The sequence below is a fragment of the Entelurus aequoreus genome, linkage group LG01 (assembly GCF_033978785.1).
Source record: "Entelurus aequoreus isolate RoL-2023_Sb linkage group LG01, RoL_Eaeq_v1.1, whole genome shotgun sequence".
In the NCBI taxonomy this organism is placed as follows: Eukaryota; Metazoa; Chordata; class Actinopteri; order Syngnathiformes; family Syngnathidae; genus Entelurus; species Entelurus aequoreus.
In genome coordinates this window covers 25467994-25484120 of record NC_084731.1, presented here as the reverse complement: position 1 = coordinate 25484120, position 16127 = coordinate 25467994, and positions in this window count along the sequence as shown.

The following is a 16127-nucleotide window of genomic DNA, read 5'->3' as shown; positions in this document are numbered from 1 at the left end:
GAGAGAGAGAGAGAGAGAGATCAGAAGGCATACGAAAAAGTATCTACATTTGATTATTAACAATCCGGGGAGGGTGTTAGTTTAGGGTTGAAATTGCCTGGAGGTGTACTTTTATTGCGGTTTTGAAGGAGGATAGAGATGCCCTTTCTTTTACACCTGTTGGGAGCGCATTCCAAATTGATGTGGCATAGAAAGAGAATGAGTTAAGAACTTTGTTAGATCGGAATCTGGGTTTAATGGTGAGTTGAGTTGAGTTTGAGTTTATTTCAAACATGCAAGCATACAACATGATACATCACAATTTCCAGTTTCTCTTTACCCCTTTTCTTTTACATAACAGTTGCTAAAACTTTTGTTCACTTCCTGATCTCAATTTATTCACAATATACTACATAAGTAATCACAATAAAAATAAATAAATAAATAATAATTGGTGAAGTAAGTTATATTTCATATGATTACTTCACCAATTATTATTTATTTATTTATTTTTCTGTGGATACCTTTAGTTGTTTTTACCATTTTCGGCATCACCAGGTCAGTCTAAAATGGTAATTTCATGAATGATGATCAGATCCCACCAAAAAGACTTTATATACCGATGCAGTAAAAAGATGTACGAATCAATAAACAAATACATTCAGTGCATCTGGACAGTATTCACATTGATTGATTGATTGAAGCTTTTATTAGTAGATTGCACAGTACAGTACATATTCCGTTCAATTGACCACTAAATGGTAACACCCGAATACGTTTTTCAGCTTGTTTAAGTCGGGGTCCACGTTAATCAATTTATGGTACAAATATATACTATCAGCATAATACAGTCATCACACAAGTTAATCATCAGAGTATATACACTGAATTATTTACATTATTTACATTCTGGGGGGTGGGATGAGGAGGGTTTGGTTGATATCAGCACTTCGGTCATCAACAATTGCATCATCAGAGAAATGGGCATTGAAACAGTGTAGGTCTGACTTGGTAGGATATGTACAGCGAGCAGAGAACATAGTGAGTTCAGGTAGCATAAGATCAAGTATATTCATTAGAAATACATTTGATTACTTACATTTCGTTATTTACAATCCGGGGAGGTGGGATGTGGAGGGGGGAGGGTGTTAGTCAAGGGTTGAAGTTGCCTGCAGGTGTTGTTTTAGTGTGGTTTTGAAGGAGTATAGAGATGCACTTTCTTTTACACCTTTTGGGAGTGCATTCCATATTGATGTGGCATAGAAGGAGAATGAGTTAAGACCTTTGTTAGATCGGAATCTGGGTTTAACGTGGTTTTTGGAACTCCCCCTGGTGTTGTGGTTATGGCGGTCATTTACGTTATGGAAGTAGTTTGACATGTACTTCGGTATCAGGGAGGTGTAGCGGATTGTATAGACTAGGCTCAGTGCAAGTTGTTTTACTCTGTCCTCCACCCTGAGCCAGCCCACTTTGGAGAAGTGGGTTGGAGTGAGGTGTAATCTGGGGTGGAGGTCTAAAAGTAACCTGCCTAGCTTGTTCTGGGATGTTTGGAGTCGAGATTTGAGGGTTTTGGAGGTGCTAGGGTACCAGGAGGTGCAAGCGTAATTGAAAAAGGGTTGAACGAGAGTTGTAGTTCCCGCTAGACTGTACTGTGGATACGTTTAGTTGTTTTTACCATTTTCGGTATCACCAGGTCAGTCTAAAAAGGTAATTTCATGAATGATGATCAGATCCCACCAAAAAGACTTTATATACCGATGCAGTAAAAAGATGTATGAATCAACAAACAAATACATTCAGTGCATCTGGAAAGTAGTCACAGCGCTTCACTTTTCCCACATTTTGTTATGTTACAGCTTAATTCCGAAATTTAATACATTCATTTTTGTCCTCAAAATTCTACACACAATACCCCATGATGACACTGTGAAAACGTTTTTTTTTAGAAATTTTTGAAAATTCATTAAAAATGACAAACTAAGAAATTACATGCATTCACAGCCTTTTAACGCGAAAGTGAGCTCAGGAGCATCCTGTTTTAACTGATCATCCTGAGCGGTTCCGACAGCGTAATTGGAGTCCACATGTGGTAAGTTCATTTGGTTGGAACAGGTATAAGGCCCCACACTTGACAGTGCATGGCAGAGCACAAACCAAGAATAATGTTGAATAATTTGTCTGTAGACGTCTGAGACTTTCTTTGTCTTGAGGCACAAATCTGGGGAATAGTACAGAAAAATATCTGATGCCTTGAAGTTCCCAATGAGCGCACTGGCCTCCACCATCCGTAAATGGAGGACATTTGGAACCACCAGGACACTTCCAAGAGCTGGTCAGCCGTCTAAACTGAGCAATCGGGGGAGAAGGGCCCTAGTCAGGGAGACGACCTAAAACCCTATGGTCACTCTGTCAGAGCTACAACAATCTTCTTTGAGGAGAGCAGAACCTTGCAGAATGACAACCATCCCTGCAGCAATCCACCAATCAGGCCTGTATGGTAGAGTGGCCAGACGGGGTGGTATAGCTCGGTTGGTAGAGTGGCCGTGCCAGCAACTTGAGGGTTCCAGGTTCGATCCCCGTTTCTGCCAACCTAGTCACTGCCGTTGTGTCCTTGCGCAAGACACTTTACCCACCTGCTCCCAGTGCCACCCACACTGGTTTAAAAATGTAACTTAAATATGGGGTTTCACAATGTAAAGCGCTTTGAGTCACTAGAGAAAAGCGCTATATAAATATAATTCACTTCACGGAAGCCATTCCTTCGTAAAAGTTTGCCAAAATGCACCTGAAAGACTCTCAGACCATGACAAACAAAATTATTTTGCGTCCTGTTTGGAAGTAACCAGGCACCGCTCATCACCAGGCCAATACCATTCCTACAGTAAACCATGGTGGTGGCAGCACCGTGCTGTGGGGATGTTTTTAGCGGCAGGAACTGGGAGATTAGGCAGGATATAGAGAAAGATGAATGCAGCAATGTATAGAGACTACCTGTATAAAAACCCGCTCCAGAGTGCTCTTGATCTCAGACTGGGGCGATGGATCATCTTTCAGCAGGCCAACGACCAGGCAGAGCCCAGATTTGAATCCCAAATGGCTGTGCACCGACACTTCCCATCAAACCTGATGGTGCTTGAGAGGGGCTGAAAAGAGGAATGGGCGAAACTACCCAAAGATAGGTGTGCAAAGCTTGTTTTGATTGATTGATTGAGACTTTTATTAGTAGGTTGCACAGTGAAATACATATTCCGTACAATTGACCACTAAATGGTAACACCCGAATAAGTTTTTCAACTTGTTTAAGTCGGGGTCCACTTAAATTGATTCATGATACTATCATATATACTATCATCATAATACAGTCATCACACAAGATAATCACATTGAATTATTTACATTATTTACAATCAGGGGTGTGGAGGGAGGGGGGTGGGGGGGGGGATATGGACATCAAGTAGTGGACATAGAGAGAGAGAGAGTGAGAGAGATCAGAAGGCATAAGAAAAAGAATCTGCATTTGATTGTTTACATTTGATTATTAGCAATCCGGGGAGGGTGTTAGTTTAGGGTTGTAGCTGCCTGGAGGTGAACTTTTATTGCGGTTTTGAAGGAGGATAGAGATGCCCTTTCTTTTATACCTGTTGGGAGCGCATTCCACATTGATGTGGCATAGAAAGAGAATGAGTTAAGACCTTTGTTAGTTCGGAATCTGGGTTTAACGTGGTTAGTGGAGCACCCCCTGGTGTTGTGGTTATGGCGGTCATTTACGTTAAGGAAGTAGTTTGACATGTACTTCAGTATCAGGGAGGTGTAGCGGATTTTATAGACTAGGGTCAGTGCAAGTTGTTTAACTCTGTCCTCCACCTTGAGCCAGCCCACTTTAGAGAAGTGGGTAGGAGTGAGGTGGGATCTGGGGTGGAGGTCTAGAAGTAACCTGACTAGCTTGTTCTGAGATGTTTGTAGTTTAGATTTGAGGGTTTTGGAGGTGCTAGGGTACCAGGAGGTGCATGCGTAATCGAAAAAGGGTTGAACGAGAGTTCCCGCCAGAATCCTCAAGGTGCTTTTGTTGACCAGAGAGGAAATTCTGTAGAGAAATCTCGTTCGTTGGTTAACCTTTTTGATTACCTTGGCTGCCATTTTATCACAGGAAAGGTTAGCCTCTAGAATGGAACTAAGGTAGGTGACCTCATCTTTCCTGGTGATGACACTGTCACCTACTTTTATGGTGAAGTGATTGACTCTCTTAAGTTTGATGTGGGACCCAAACAGGATGGATTCTGTTTTACCCAAGTGGATGGATAGCTTGTTGTCAGCGAGCCAGGTGCAAGTTCTACAGAGCTCAGCACTGAGGATTTTCTCCACCTGTGACTTGTCCTTGCCGGATACCAGCAGGGCAGAGTCATCCGCAAACAAAAACAATTCACAGTCGCATGCCGATGACATGTCGTTTATGTATATTAGGAACAGTAAAGGTCCCAATATACTGCCTTGGGGGACTCCACAGCTCACCGAGAGGGGACACGGTGCCGTTCACCTCTACCACCTGCTCCCTCCCCTCCAAGTAAGACTGCATCCAGCTCCAAGAGGTTTTGTTAAATCCGATTGCTCTGAGCTTATCCAACAGTATAGCGTGGTTAACGGTGTCAAAGGCCTTCTGAAGGTCCAGCATGACCATGCCGCAGTATTTGCCCGCGTCCACCTCATGTTTGATGTGGTCGGTCAGATAGAGAAGGCATGTGTCAGTGGAGTGGTTAGTTCTGAAGCCGGATTGGAATTTGTACATGAGTTTATTAGTGGCAAGGTAACTATCGACCTGTTCATAAACTATTTTCTCCATTACTTTCGAAATGGAGCTGAGAATAGAAACAGGTCGGTAGTTGCCAGGTTCCAATTTGCTTCCTTTTTTAAAGAGGGGAGTTACTCTTGCTATTTTAAAATCTTTTGGTACTTGGCCTTGTGTAATTGATAGGTTTATTATGTGCGTGATGATCGGGGCAATGATGGAGGCAGAGTCCCTGAGGAATCTGGAGGGAATATTATCAAGGCCGGTGGCCTTGTTAGGGTGGAGCGCGCTCAATTTTTTAAACACCTCATCAGCTGTGACCATTTCTAATTTGAAATCATCGTTGGATACTCCTAGCTTTCTGTAGAAGGCTTTAATGTGTTCTACACCAAAGCGACCAGAGTGGTGGGACAGCTTGTTGACAAGAGTTGCAGCTATGCTGGTGAAAAAGGCGTTAAGTCTGCTAGCTACCTCCATTTTGTCTGTAATGAGGGAGTCACCCTCCTTGATGCTGATGTTGGTGAGTCTTGTTTTAAGTTTGTGGCTGCAACCAGGAAGCTGGTTGTTGAGAATTTTCCAGAGCTCACGTGGCTTATTCGTGTTTTCCTCTATTTTGTCGTTAATGTAATTTTTTTTTAAGGATTTAGTCAGGTTGGTTGACTTATTTCTTAATTTATTGCATTGCTTTTTGAGAGTTGAAAGGAGTAATTTGAGGTTGATATTATTGGGTTGTTTATCTACTTCTGTTTTACATTTTTGGTATTCAGAGTATTTCCTGTCTCTGTCTTTTATGGCAGCTAATAGGTCCGGATTCATCCATGGTTCCGAGCGGGCTTTGATCCTGACTGTTTTCACGGGAGCCATGTCATTTAGTATCTTTAGGAACGCCGTTTTGAAGCGATCCCAAGCGACATCGACCAGGTTGCTCGCGAGCACACGGGACCAGTCCCACTCATCTAATTTTAAATTTAAATTGTCATTGGAGTATTTTTTGAGGGATCTGGATTGGGCTGTTATGTGGCCATTGGCTTTAGGTTTAGCTATTTTACGGGTGCAGAAGGTTAGATAGTGGTCGCTAAGACCACAGATCATGACCCCACTATTTTTTATTTTAGGCCGGTCTGAAGTGAGAATGAGATCTATGGTTGATTGGGTGGAATCACACACCCTTGTGGGTAGCGCTATTAGCTGGGAAAGACCGTGCAGATTACAAAACTTGCTGAAGGATCTGAAGACAGGCGCATCTTTGCGTTGAATATCTGTGTTCAGATCCCCAGTTATAATTTTCTCCATGTTGTCTGTCCCCGCCAAGCATTCTTCCAAAGCCCCATAGAAATCACTCTGATTAGGGGGTCTATAAACAGTCCCTATTAGTACCGGCTTAGCATTTTTAAATTTGATTTCCGCCCACACAGATTCCAGGTCATTGTGGTTAAGATCAGTGCGAGTTATGTATTTAATATCCTGGTGAATATACACACAAACGCCCCCACCGTGTTTATTCCTATCCTTTCTGATAACCGAAAAGTTTTGTATTTCTATCTCTGAGTCAGAAATACTTTGATCAAATTTGGTTTCAGAGAAACACAAGATTTTTACCTTCGTGTTGAGGAACATTTCTCTGATTTGGTCGAGTTTGGCTCCAGAGAGGCTGTTCACATTAAGGTGGATGATGTGTAGTCCACTGGAACCAAAAAGAGCATCAGAGTCCGCTGTGTTGTGGTACTGACCAGAAAAATTGTTGGTTATTATTGCTGTTGCAGTTGAAGAGCAAGGAGAGAGAGGAGAGAGAGGCATATTGATCGTCCTCCAGGTGAAGGGGGAGGGAGAGAAAGGGGGAGGGGAGGGAGAGTTGTGCCATCATATTAAAAAAGACACAATATTGAGCAAAGGTTGTGAATACTTATGTACATGTGATTTCTTAGTTGTTGTTTTTTAATACATTTGCCAAAACTTCTAAATAAACTTTTCCATATCATCATTATGGGTAGTGAAGCTCTGTGAATACTTTCCGGATGCACCGTGCATATTCATTTTTAATCTTGGTTCAGTTTGTCTCGAAGCCTGCCCAGTGGTGTATTTATTCTACTGTTAATTTGGCTCCCTTCCAGATGGTAATTAGTAAATTACTGGAATGTTTGCAAGAAACAAGTTCTTTAGGTTCTAAAATTAAGAATAGCTACTTACCATGGCAGTTAAAACCCTCCTATATTCATGTTCCCAGGTTCATAGATGAATGCTCAAACATATTGTTGTTATTGAATTCCATTCTCATTTTGAGTATGCTTTCACACAAACACATGCATTGCAAAGTTTTCGGTGCACGGGTCTGTATTGGGGTTGTGCAAGTGGTTTAAATGGATCAGTAAGGCTCAGAGAAATACCTTGATCTTCTGCACTGCCTTGAGCTGCCTGTAAGGGTTTACACACAGTAAGAGCATTAGGGCACAATCATTAAAACAACTTTGAAACCCTAAAGAGATCATGATGTAAATGCCAGGGATCAGAAGTATAGGCTCATCAAGCTCTGTAAACGAAGCATTAAAAAGTGTTGAACAATTGGATTCTTTTTGGGTTATTTCATTTGACTTCTAGAATGTTTTTAACAATAAGTGTCTGTCGTTGTGTTGATTAGATTGATGCACTATATTCATTGTATACTCCATACAGCTGGGATATTCAACTAAATTGTTCCAGGGGCCACATTTCCAGTAAGCTAAGGACTGGGCGGCTGTGTCAGGGTTGCCCCTGACAGTTTGGTTGTGTTTTTAGTTTTTCCTCTATTAGTTGTATTTCCTGTCAGCGCTCTTGTTTTGGTTATTTCCTGATTATCTCCCTGAGTGTTTTGTCCCCTCAGCTGTGGCTGATTGGCACCTGGCCACACCTGGTGCCAGTCAGCCAGCTGCTATTTAAACCTGTCCTGCCCTCCAGTCACTGCTGGATTATTGTAGTGTCTACCTGGCAATGTCACTACTACCTGTCACTATACTTCGTTGTAGCTCTGTCTACTTTTGTTCACTCCGCTCTAGTCATAGTTCCTTCGTGTCACAGTAAGTGTTTTTGTTTCTTGTCCACAGTTAGCCTTTGTGCTATTTTAGTTTATAGCCTAGTTTGTTCTCCGCCTTGTGTTTGTACCCTTTTGTTAGTTTTTTGCCATAGTATCTTAATTAAATCATGTTTTCCTGTTCAATGCCTGCCATCATCTCTGCATCTTGGGGTTCGGCGCCAACAAACTCCGACAGAATAATCCAGCCTAACACAAACCTCGCAGAGATGTCCATGGCAGAGAGGCTTAACAAGGCTTTAAAACTAATGGCTAATTTAAAGAAAAGTTTGGCCGCTTTTCAAGCCCTCTCCCACCCACCCCTGTCGTCTGTGGGCCTATCTGGGGACGTCTGGGATCCGTCCCTTGGGGGTGGGGTTATGAGTAGCTGTGCAGCTGGGGAGGCACAGCTACTCACCCCAGTGGGTCTGCAAGAGATGGCGCCATTATCTCCGAGGGGTCTGCAACAGACGCCACCATCCTCTCCGGTGGACCAGCAGGGGTCTCCACCATCCTCTCCGGCGGACCAGCAGGGGTCTCCACCACCCTCTCCGGCGGACCAGCAGGGGTCTCCACCACCCTCTCCGGCGGGCCAGCAGGGGTCTCCACCACCCTCTCCGGCGGGCCAGCAGAGGGCGCCGCCACCATCGTTTCCGGTGGGTCCTCCCACGCCGGCGGTCGAGCCGCCTCGCCAATTGCGGCGGCGTTCAACACGCCGTCGCCACCTGACTCTTCCCCGCTGGTTGCAGGGACACTTGGCCTGGCGGCCCACCTCCTTGTCCTCCCTCCACCCTCCCTTGACTTTGGACTGTTTTATTTTTTTTTTTATTTTTTGGGTGGGGGGGATTGTCTAAGAACGTCTGGTATCCGTTAATCACATTGCGACAAAAATGTGTAACTATCAAAAAGGAGAGGACCTAAAGGGGTGTTTTTCAACCACTGTGCCGCGGCACACAAGTGTGCCGTGAGATACAGTCTGGTGTGCCGTGGGAGATTATGTAATTTCACCTATTTGGGGTAACAATATTTTTTGCAAACCAGTAATTATAGTCTGCAAATAATTTGCCGTTGTTGAGTGTCGGTGCTGTCCAGAGCTCGGCAGAGTAACCGTGTAACACTCATCCATATCAGTAGGTGGCAGCCGGTGGCTAATTGCTTAGTAGATGTCCGGAACACGTCTTGTGAGACAACAAGGGTTTGTCGTCGTATCTAATGCTTAAACCAAAAATAAACAAAAGGTGAGTGCCCCTAAGAAAAGGCATTGAAGCTTAAGGAAGGCTATGCAGAACGAAACAAAAAACCTAAATGGCTACAAAGTAAACAAAAAGAATGCTGGACGACCGCAAAGATTTACTGTGGAGCGAAGACGGCGTCCAGAAAGTACATTCGAACATGACATGACAATCAACAATGTCCCCACAAAGAAGGATAGCAACAACTTACATATTCTTGATTGCTAAAACAAAGCAGATGCGGGCAATAGCGTTTAATGAAGACATGAAACTGCTACAGGAATACACCAACAAAACAGGAAAAGCCACCAAAATAGGAGCGCAAGACAAGAACCAAAACACGACACACAGGAAAGAGCTAAAACCCCAAAATAAGTCAAGGTGTGATGTGACAGGTCGTGACAGTACACCTACTTTGAGTCAAGAGCTATATTGATGCATGATTGTTTATGGTTTAAAGTCGTATCCAACAATTGCGACATCAACTTTTTACTGTCAACTGAGTTTCGTTTTTTAATGATTTCTGCTTGTGGTGGTGCCGGATTTTTTCAATGAAAAAAATGTGCCTTGGCTCAAAAAAGGTTGAAAAACACTGCCTTAAGGAAGGTCTCTGTGGTGTAAATCACAAGTTTAGACCCCGGTGTTAAATGTTTGCTGGCAAGATTAAAATGTTAATGCAAGGATCTGCCAATGTTTTCACAGTGGTCCAGGTTCCTTTATACAACAGGAGCATTCTAGTGTTTTTAGGATTTTGCTGTAAAAATGTTTGTGTCAAGTTTTGAACTGAACTCGGGAGTCGGTATTGTGTCATTTGTCCACCAGAAGAAGCAAACTTTAAACATGACTTAGATATTTGTTTATTAGTGAGGACATGCCCTGCTTTATGACTGTTAATATCCATTGTCAGAATGAGAAGTATTACAGAAAACCGTGTGTATTCTGTTGATAGTACTGAAGAAAACCAGTTAAAATGTATATATTAAATAAAATAAAATGAACATATTTTTTTATTTGACATGAAAATAAGTTAAAGTATTTGCATTGATGATTGCAGGCATAACATGAGCTACCCTTTCTTTACGGTGAAGCAACAATAGCGGTAGAGCTCAGTCACCCTAATACTAACAGAAAGTAGGTTACTTGCAGGGTTTTTTGTTTGATTGATTGAGACTTTTATTAGTAGGTTGCACAGTGAAGTACATATTCTGTACAATTGACCACTAAATGGTAACACCCGAATACGTTTTTCAACTTGTTTAAGTCGGGGTCCACTTAAATTGATTCATGATACAGATATATACTATCATATATACTATCATCATAATACAGTCATCACACAAGATAATCACATTGAATTATTTACATTATTTACAATCAGGGGTGTGGAGGGGGGGGTAGGATATGGACATCAAGTAGTGGACATAGAGAGAGAGAGAGAGAGAGAGAGAGAGAGAGAGAGAGAGAGAGAGAGAGAGAGAGAGAGAGAGAGAGAGAGAGATCAGAAGGTATAAGAAAAAATATCTGCAATTGATTGTTTACATTTGATTATTAGCAATCCGGGGAGGGTGTTAGTTTAGGGTTGTAGCTGCCTGGAGGTGAACTTTTATTGCGGTTTTGAAGGAGGATAGAGATGCCCTTTCTTTTATACCTGTTGGGAGCGCATTCCACATTGATGTGGCATAGAAAGTGAATGAGTTAAGACCTTTGTTAGTTCGGAATCTGGGTTTAACGTGGTTAGTGGAGCTCCCCCTGGTGTTGTGGTTATGGCGGTCATTTACGTTAAGGAAGTAGTTTGACATGTACTTCGGTATCAGGGAGGTGTAGCGGATTTTATAGACTAGGCTCAGTGCAAGTTGTTTAACTCTGTCCTCCACCTTGAGCCAGCCCACTTTAGAGAAGTGGGTAGGAGTGAGGTGGGATCTGGGGTGGAGGTCTAGAAGTAACCTGACTAGCTTGTTCTGAGATGTTTGGAGTTTAGATGTGAGGGTTTTGGAGGTGCTGGGGTACCATGCGTAATCGAAAAAGGGTTGAACGAGAGTTCCCGCCAGAATCCTCAAGGTGCTTTTGTTGACCAGAGAGGAGATTCTGTAGAGAAATCTCGTTCGTTGGTTAACCTTTTTGATTAGTTGGTTGCCATTTTATCACAGGAAAGGTTAGCCTCTAGAATGGAACCTAGGTAGGTGACCTGATCTTTCCTGGTGATAACAATGTCACCCACTTTTATGGTGAAGTCATTGACTTTCTTAAGGTTGATGTGGGACCCAAACAGGATGGATTCTGTTTTACCCAAGTGTATGGATAGCTTGTTGTCAGCGAGCCAGGTGCAAGTTCTACAGAGCTCAGCACTGAAGATTTTCTCCACCTGTGACTTGTCCTTGCCGGATACCAGCAGGGCAGAGTCATCCGCAAACAAAAACAATTCACAGTCGCATGCCGATGACATGTCGTTTATGTATATTAGGAACAGTAAAGGTCCCAATATACTGCCTTGGGGGACTCCACAGCTCACCGAGAGGGGGGGGGGGGGACACGGTGCCGTTCACCTCTACCACCTGCTCCCTCCCCTCCAAGTAAGATTGCATCCAGCTCCATGAGGTTTTGTTAAATCCGATTGCTCTGAGCTTATCCAACAGTATAGCGTGGTTAACGGTGTCAAAGGCCTTCTGAAGGTCCAGCATGACCATGCCGCAGTATTTGCCCACGTCCACCTCATGTTTGATGTGGTCGGTCAGATAGAGAAGGCATGTGTCAGTGGAGTGGTTAGTTCTGAAGGCTTGTAAAACTCCACTGTGTAGGATGGGAAGCGACATGAATGTGTCGGTTTCTTTGATGTATTGTAATCCACAGGAATATTTTGTCTTGACCAGAGAGCTACAAAGCGGAGAGGAAGCAGGACCTGACCCTCCTCCAGGCACCTTTTCTTTGAACTATTTTGTGACCAAAGGTAGCGGCTGTTTACGGTCCCCGTCCCTTTAGAAACAGCTGTTGCCATGTAATCAGGGAAAGTCCAAATAAAAGAGGAGGCGTACAATCTTTCGTCAGAGGGTGGTGGGACACTGTGCAAGGGTACAAGTCTACGCGTTTCTCCTCATTGAGCCAAATTTAATTCTGTCTCTGTTTAATTCCTTGCTTCTTTGTCTGTTTAATAGATGTCATCAGTGTTTGAACCTGACAGTATTTGATCTGAAACAGTGTCTCGGAGACTGTCAAAACTTGGACTGTGAGGGTTTTGTTTTCCTGAGATGCAAGTAAAGTTGGACTGGACATGGTGTGAAGGTAAGGACATAATTTATTTTTAACTCTAAACTACAAAAGGGGTACAAAACTAAAGGCGACACAAAGGCGGAGAACAAACTTGACTAATGAAAACAAATCTAGCACAAAGGCAGAAACTATGAACATGAAACTAAAGTCACTAACTGTGGCAATAATAACAAAAACTTACTTGGCAGAGCAGGAATCTATGGCATGGAACACGTAATCAATGGAGTAACAGGGATAACAGAATTAATGTCGCCAGGCCGACCAACAGAAAAAGACAGTGTTTAAATAACAGTGACATCAATCAATCAATCAATCAATCAATGTTTATTTATATAGCCCTAAATAACAGAAGTCTCAAAGGGCTGAACAAGCCACAAAGACATCCTCGGTACAGAGCCCACATAAGTGACGTCGATGTGAATGACTATGAGAAACCTTGGAGAGGACCGCATATGTGGGTAACCCCCCCTCTAAGTACAGTCCTTAGTGGATCTAACATATAGTGAGTCCAGTCCATAGTGGGGCCAGCAGGTGTGTGAGTCCAAACATGGAACAGGTGAAACTAATGGGTAACCATGGAAACAAAACAAGCAAGAGTGCACAACCAGGAACTAAAAAGCGTCCAAAAAACAAACAGCACATGGCCAAACAAAACATGACCAACAGACATGACAGAGACTAGATTAGCCACAATTAAATACTCCCACTGGAATTTTAGCTTGAAGACATATCTTCACCCCGTGGGCAGGATGAACAATTGGGACCACAAGGTTAAACGCGCAGGTACAATTTTGTGGATGCAAAAAAGTGTGAGTGGTTTGAGGTTAGGTTGAGGTTTATTGGCTTGGCTTTAGGTTAGGTTGAAGTAAGGGGTTTCACCACTGTGTCAGGTAAACTCAACACTACATCTGGTGGACAATTCTGGACCCTCACAGACTATTTAAAAAACAAAATGAAAGGAAGTCCTTGTTGGCATTTAGTTTGGCATGACCAACAGGGCTGGCAGATCATGAACTCTATTGGGATGAACTTGGCTTCCACTAATGAGAGTTAAAGAATCTGTGTATGTGGGCCAACATGCCAAGACATTCAGTCCAACCAGCTACCAATTGTACTTATTAGGAAGTGTGCCAGTTGACAGCTCTAGTGTTCAATATGTGTGTCTATAAATCTGATGATTTGCTTGTTGATCGCCTTTCTTCATGCTTTCCCAGTAATGAGCATGTAGGTTATATCTCACTGGTGAGCTTTTGTGGAGGCACTGCATGCTTGCCAACAGGAAATACAGACAAATAGCTCACATTTATGCATTCACACACAGCAGGGACAAGGATGAAGTGATAGAATAAAGATACAAATTAAATAAATCTATCTGTTGCAGCATAGGAGAAAGTTATGTACAAGTTTCACTTTTGCGTCTCATTGCACATAATTGTGGTGCGTTCAAGAACCACAAGGATTAGAGTTAGAAAGAGGTGTCATTAGGTTTTAAAAAAACAGGAGAGACTTAATCCCCAGGAGATGCACAAATAATAATATACTCAGAATACCATAATAATAAGTGAATAATGTCAGATTATATGATTATTTGAATTCATATAATTGCCACTTTATATTGAATTTGTTGGCACTTTATTGTTAGAAATGACAAACTTTTTTTTGAACAAAACCCAAACATTTGGAGGGGGGGTTATCTAGATATGTTCATCCCAGCTTTAAAAAAGTCCAAAATCTAATTACGGCTTTTACATGTTTTCGAAAAAGCTGGTTTCAACCAAATTCATGCAATTATTGTTTTTTTTAGTGTGTGTGTGTGTTTGTGTGTGTGTAAACCTATCACAAGGGTGGGCAAACTTTTTGGCTCAGGGGCCACATTGGCTTTTGGAATTTAACAGACAGGCCAGGCGAGCACGTGATGCATTTCAAAGCATATCATATCTGTTGGAACTAAGAGTAGGCTTCTCAAACATGGGCTAATTTAATCATAATACATACATTTTCAACAATATCATATCAGAACATCAATGAAACATACAAATGGTATTAAAGGGTTAACACTTACATTGTATTTTAGTGGGAGCTGTGTTGTTGATCACCCTTTTTTGCCCGTGCGCAGAAGTCTAGTATCAGTTTTTTTGTGGCAATTCTCATAACAGATCTTTGCTCAATTCTGTTCTAATATTTGGCGAGCCGGATTCAAAACACCAACGGGCCATAATTTGCCCATCCCTGACCTATAAGGTGTGTATGAGTGCGTCAACATTGAAGGGCCCTTTAGAAGTCTTGTATAAATGGGCCCAGAATTTGGTGCTACACCGCTGGCAAGCATTCAGAGTAAAGTTTAGTTCTTTGGGCTGAAGACCAAAGAATCCTGGACCTCTGGTATTATTAACTTCTATGTGTAACAAGAAGCTTCTATCAACTCACAAGTTCTTCTGTAGTACTCTCATGACATTCTTCTTTTAGGAGTTACTTTTGCTGAAATGTGTAAAAAACATATTTAGGGCCTCATCTACTAAAGGTTTGCATGTACTAAAACACGTGTAAACATGATAGCACACAGAAATTTTATCTGCTAGGGTGATGAGCAGAGGATTGCGTTTCTTAAAGGGTAACTGCTCAATTTTTGGATTTTTCCCTATCATTCACAATCATTATAAAAGACATGACGGTTGGATTTTTTTAAAAAAAGCATTCTAAATGTTGAATAAATTCGATCAAAAGTATGCTTACAATGGAGCCTATAGGAGCCGTTCCATTCTGCCTGTAGAGCGCCTAAAAACATCCAAACAACTCCATTGTTTTATATACATTTATTATAACATTTAATAATTCAGTATTTTGCTGATTTTAAGCATACGCAACGCATTAATTTCAAAAACGCATCACAACGTTTTTCTTTTTTTTTGTTCTTCACTGATTATTACTCACTGATTATTACTCACTGCAAACGTTTACTGAGTGTTGTTAAAAGGAAAGGCCATGTAACACAGTGGTAAAAATGCCCCTGTGCCAACTTTGGTAACACTTTAGTAGGGGGAACACATATTCACCATTATTTAGTTGCTTATTAACATACAAATTAGTAACATATTGGCTCTTAATGAGTTATTATTAAGTACTAATTCATGCCTTATTCTGCATGGCCTTATTATACAACCAGTAAGCCATTAACTAAGAGTCTTCCCTCAATAACCTCAGAATTGTTGCTTATTAGTAACCCTAACCCTAACCCTAACCCCAAGCCCAACCCTAACCCTAACCCTAACCCCAATGATAACCCTAACCCCAAAGCTAAGCCTAACCCTAACCCTAACCCTTATATGTTCCCCTAGTGTCACGATAACTCTAAATTAAGTCTTTGTTACTTTAATAAGCAACTAATTAATGATGAATATGTTCCCCATACTAAAGTGTTACCCCAACTTTTTTGCAATGTGTTGCTGCCATTAAATTCAAAGTTAATGGTTATTTGCAAAAAAAATTAAGTTTCTCAGTTCGAACATTAAATATCTATTTACGAATTACACAACGTGCCAACTTAAAGGCCTACTGAAATGATTTTTTTTTTATTTAAAAGGGGATAGCAGATCCATTCTATGTGTCATACTTGATCATTTCGCGATATTGCCATATTTCTGCTGAAAGGATTTAGTGGAGAACATCGACGATAAAGTTTGTAACTTTTGGTCGCTGATAAAAAAAAGCCTTGCCTGTACCAGAAGTAGCGTGACGTCGCAGGTTGAAGGGCTCCTCACATTTCCTCATTGTTTACACCAGCAGCGAGAGAGATTCGGACCGAGAAAGCGACGATTACCCCATTAAT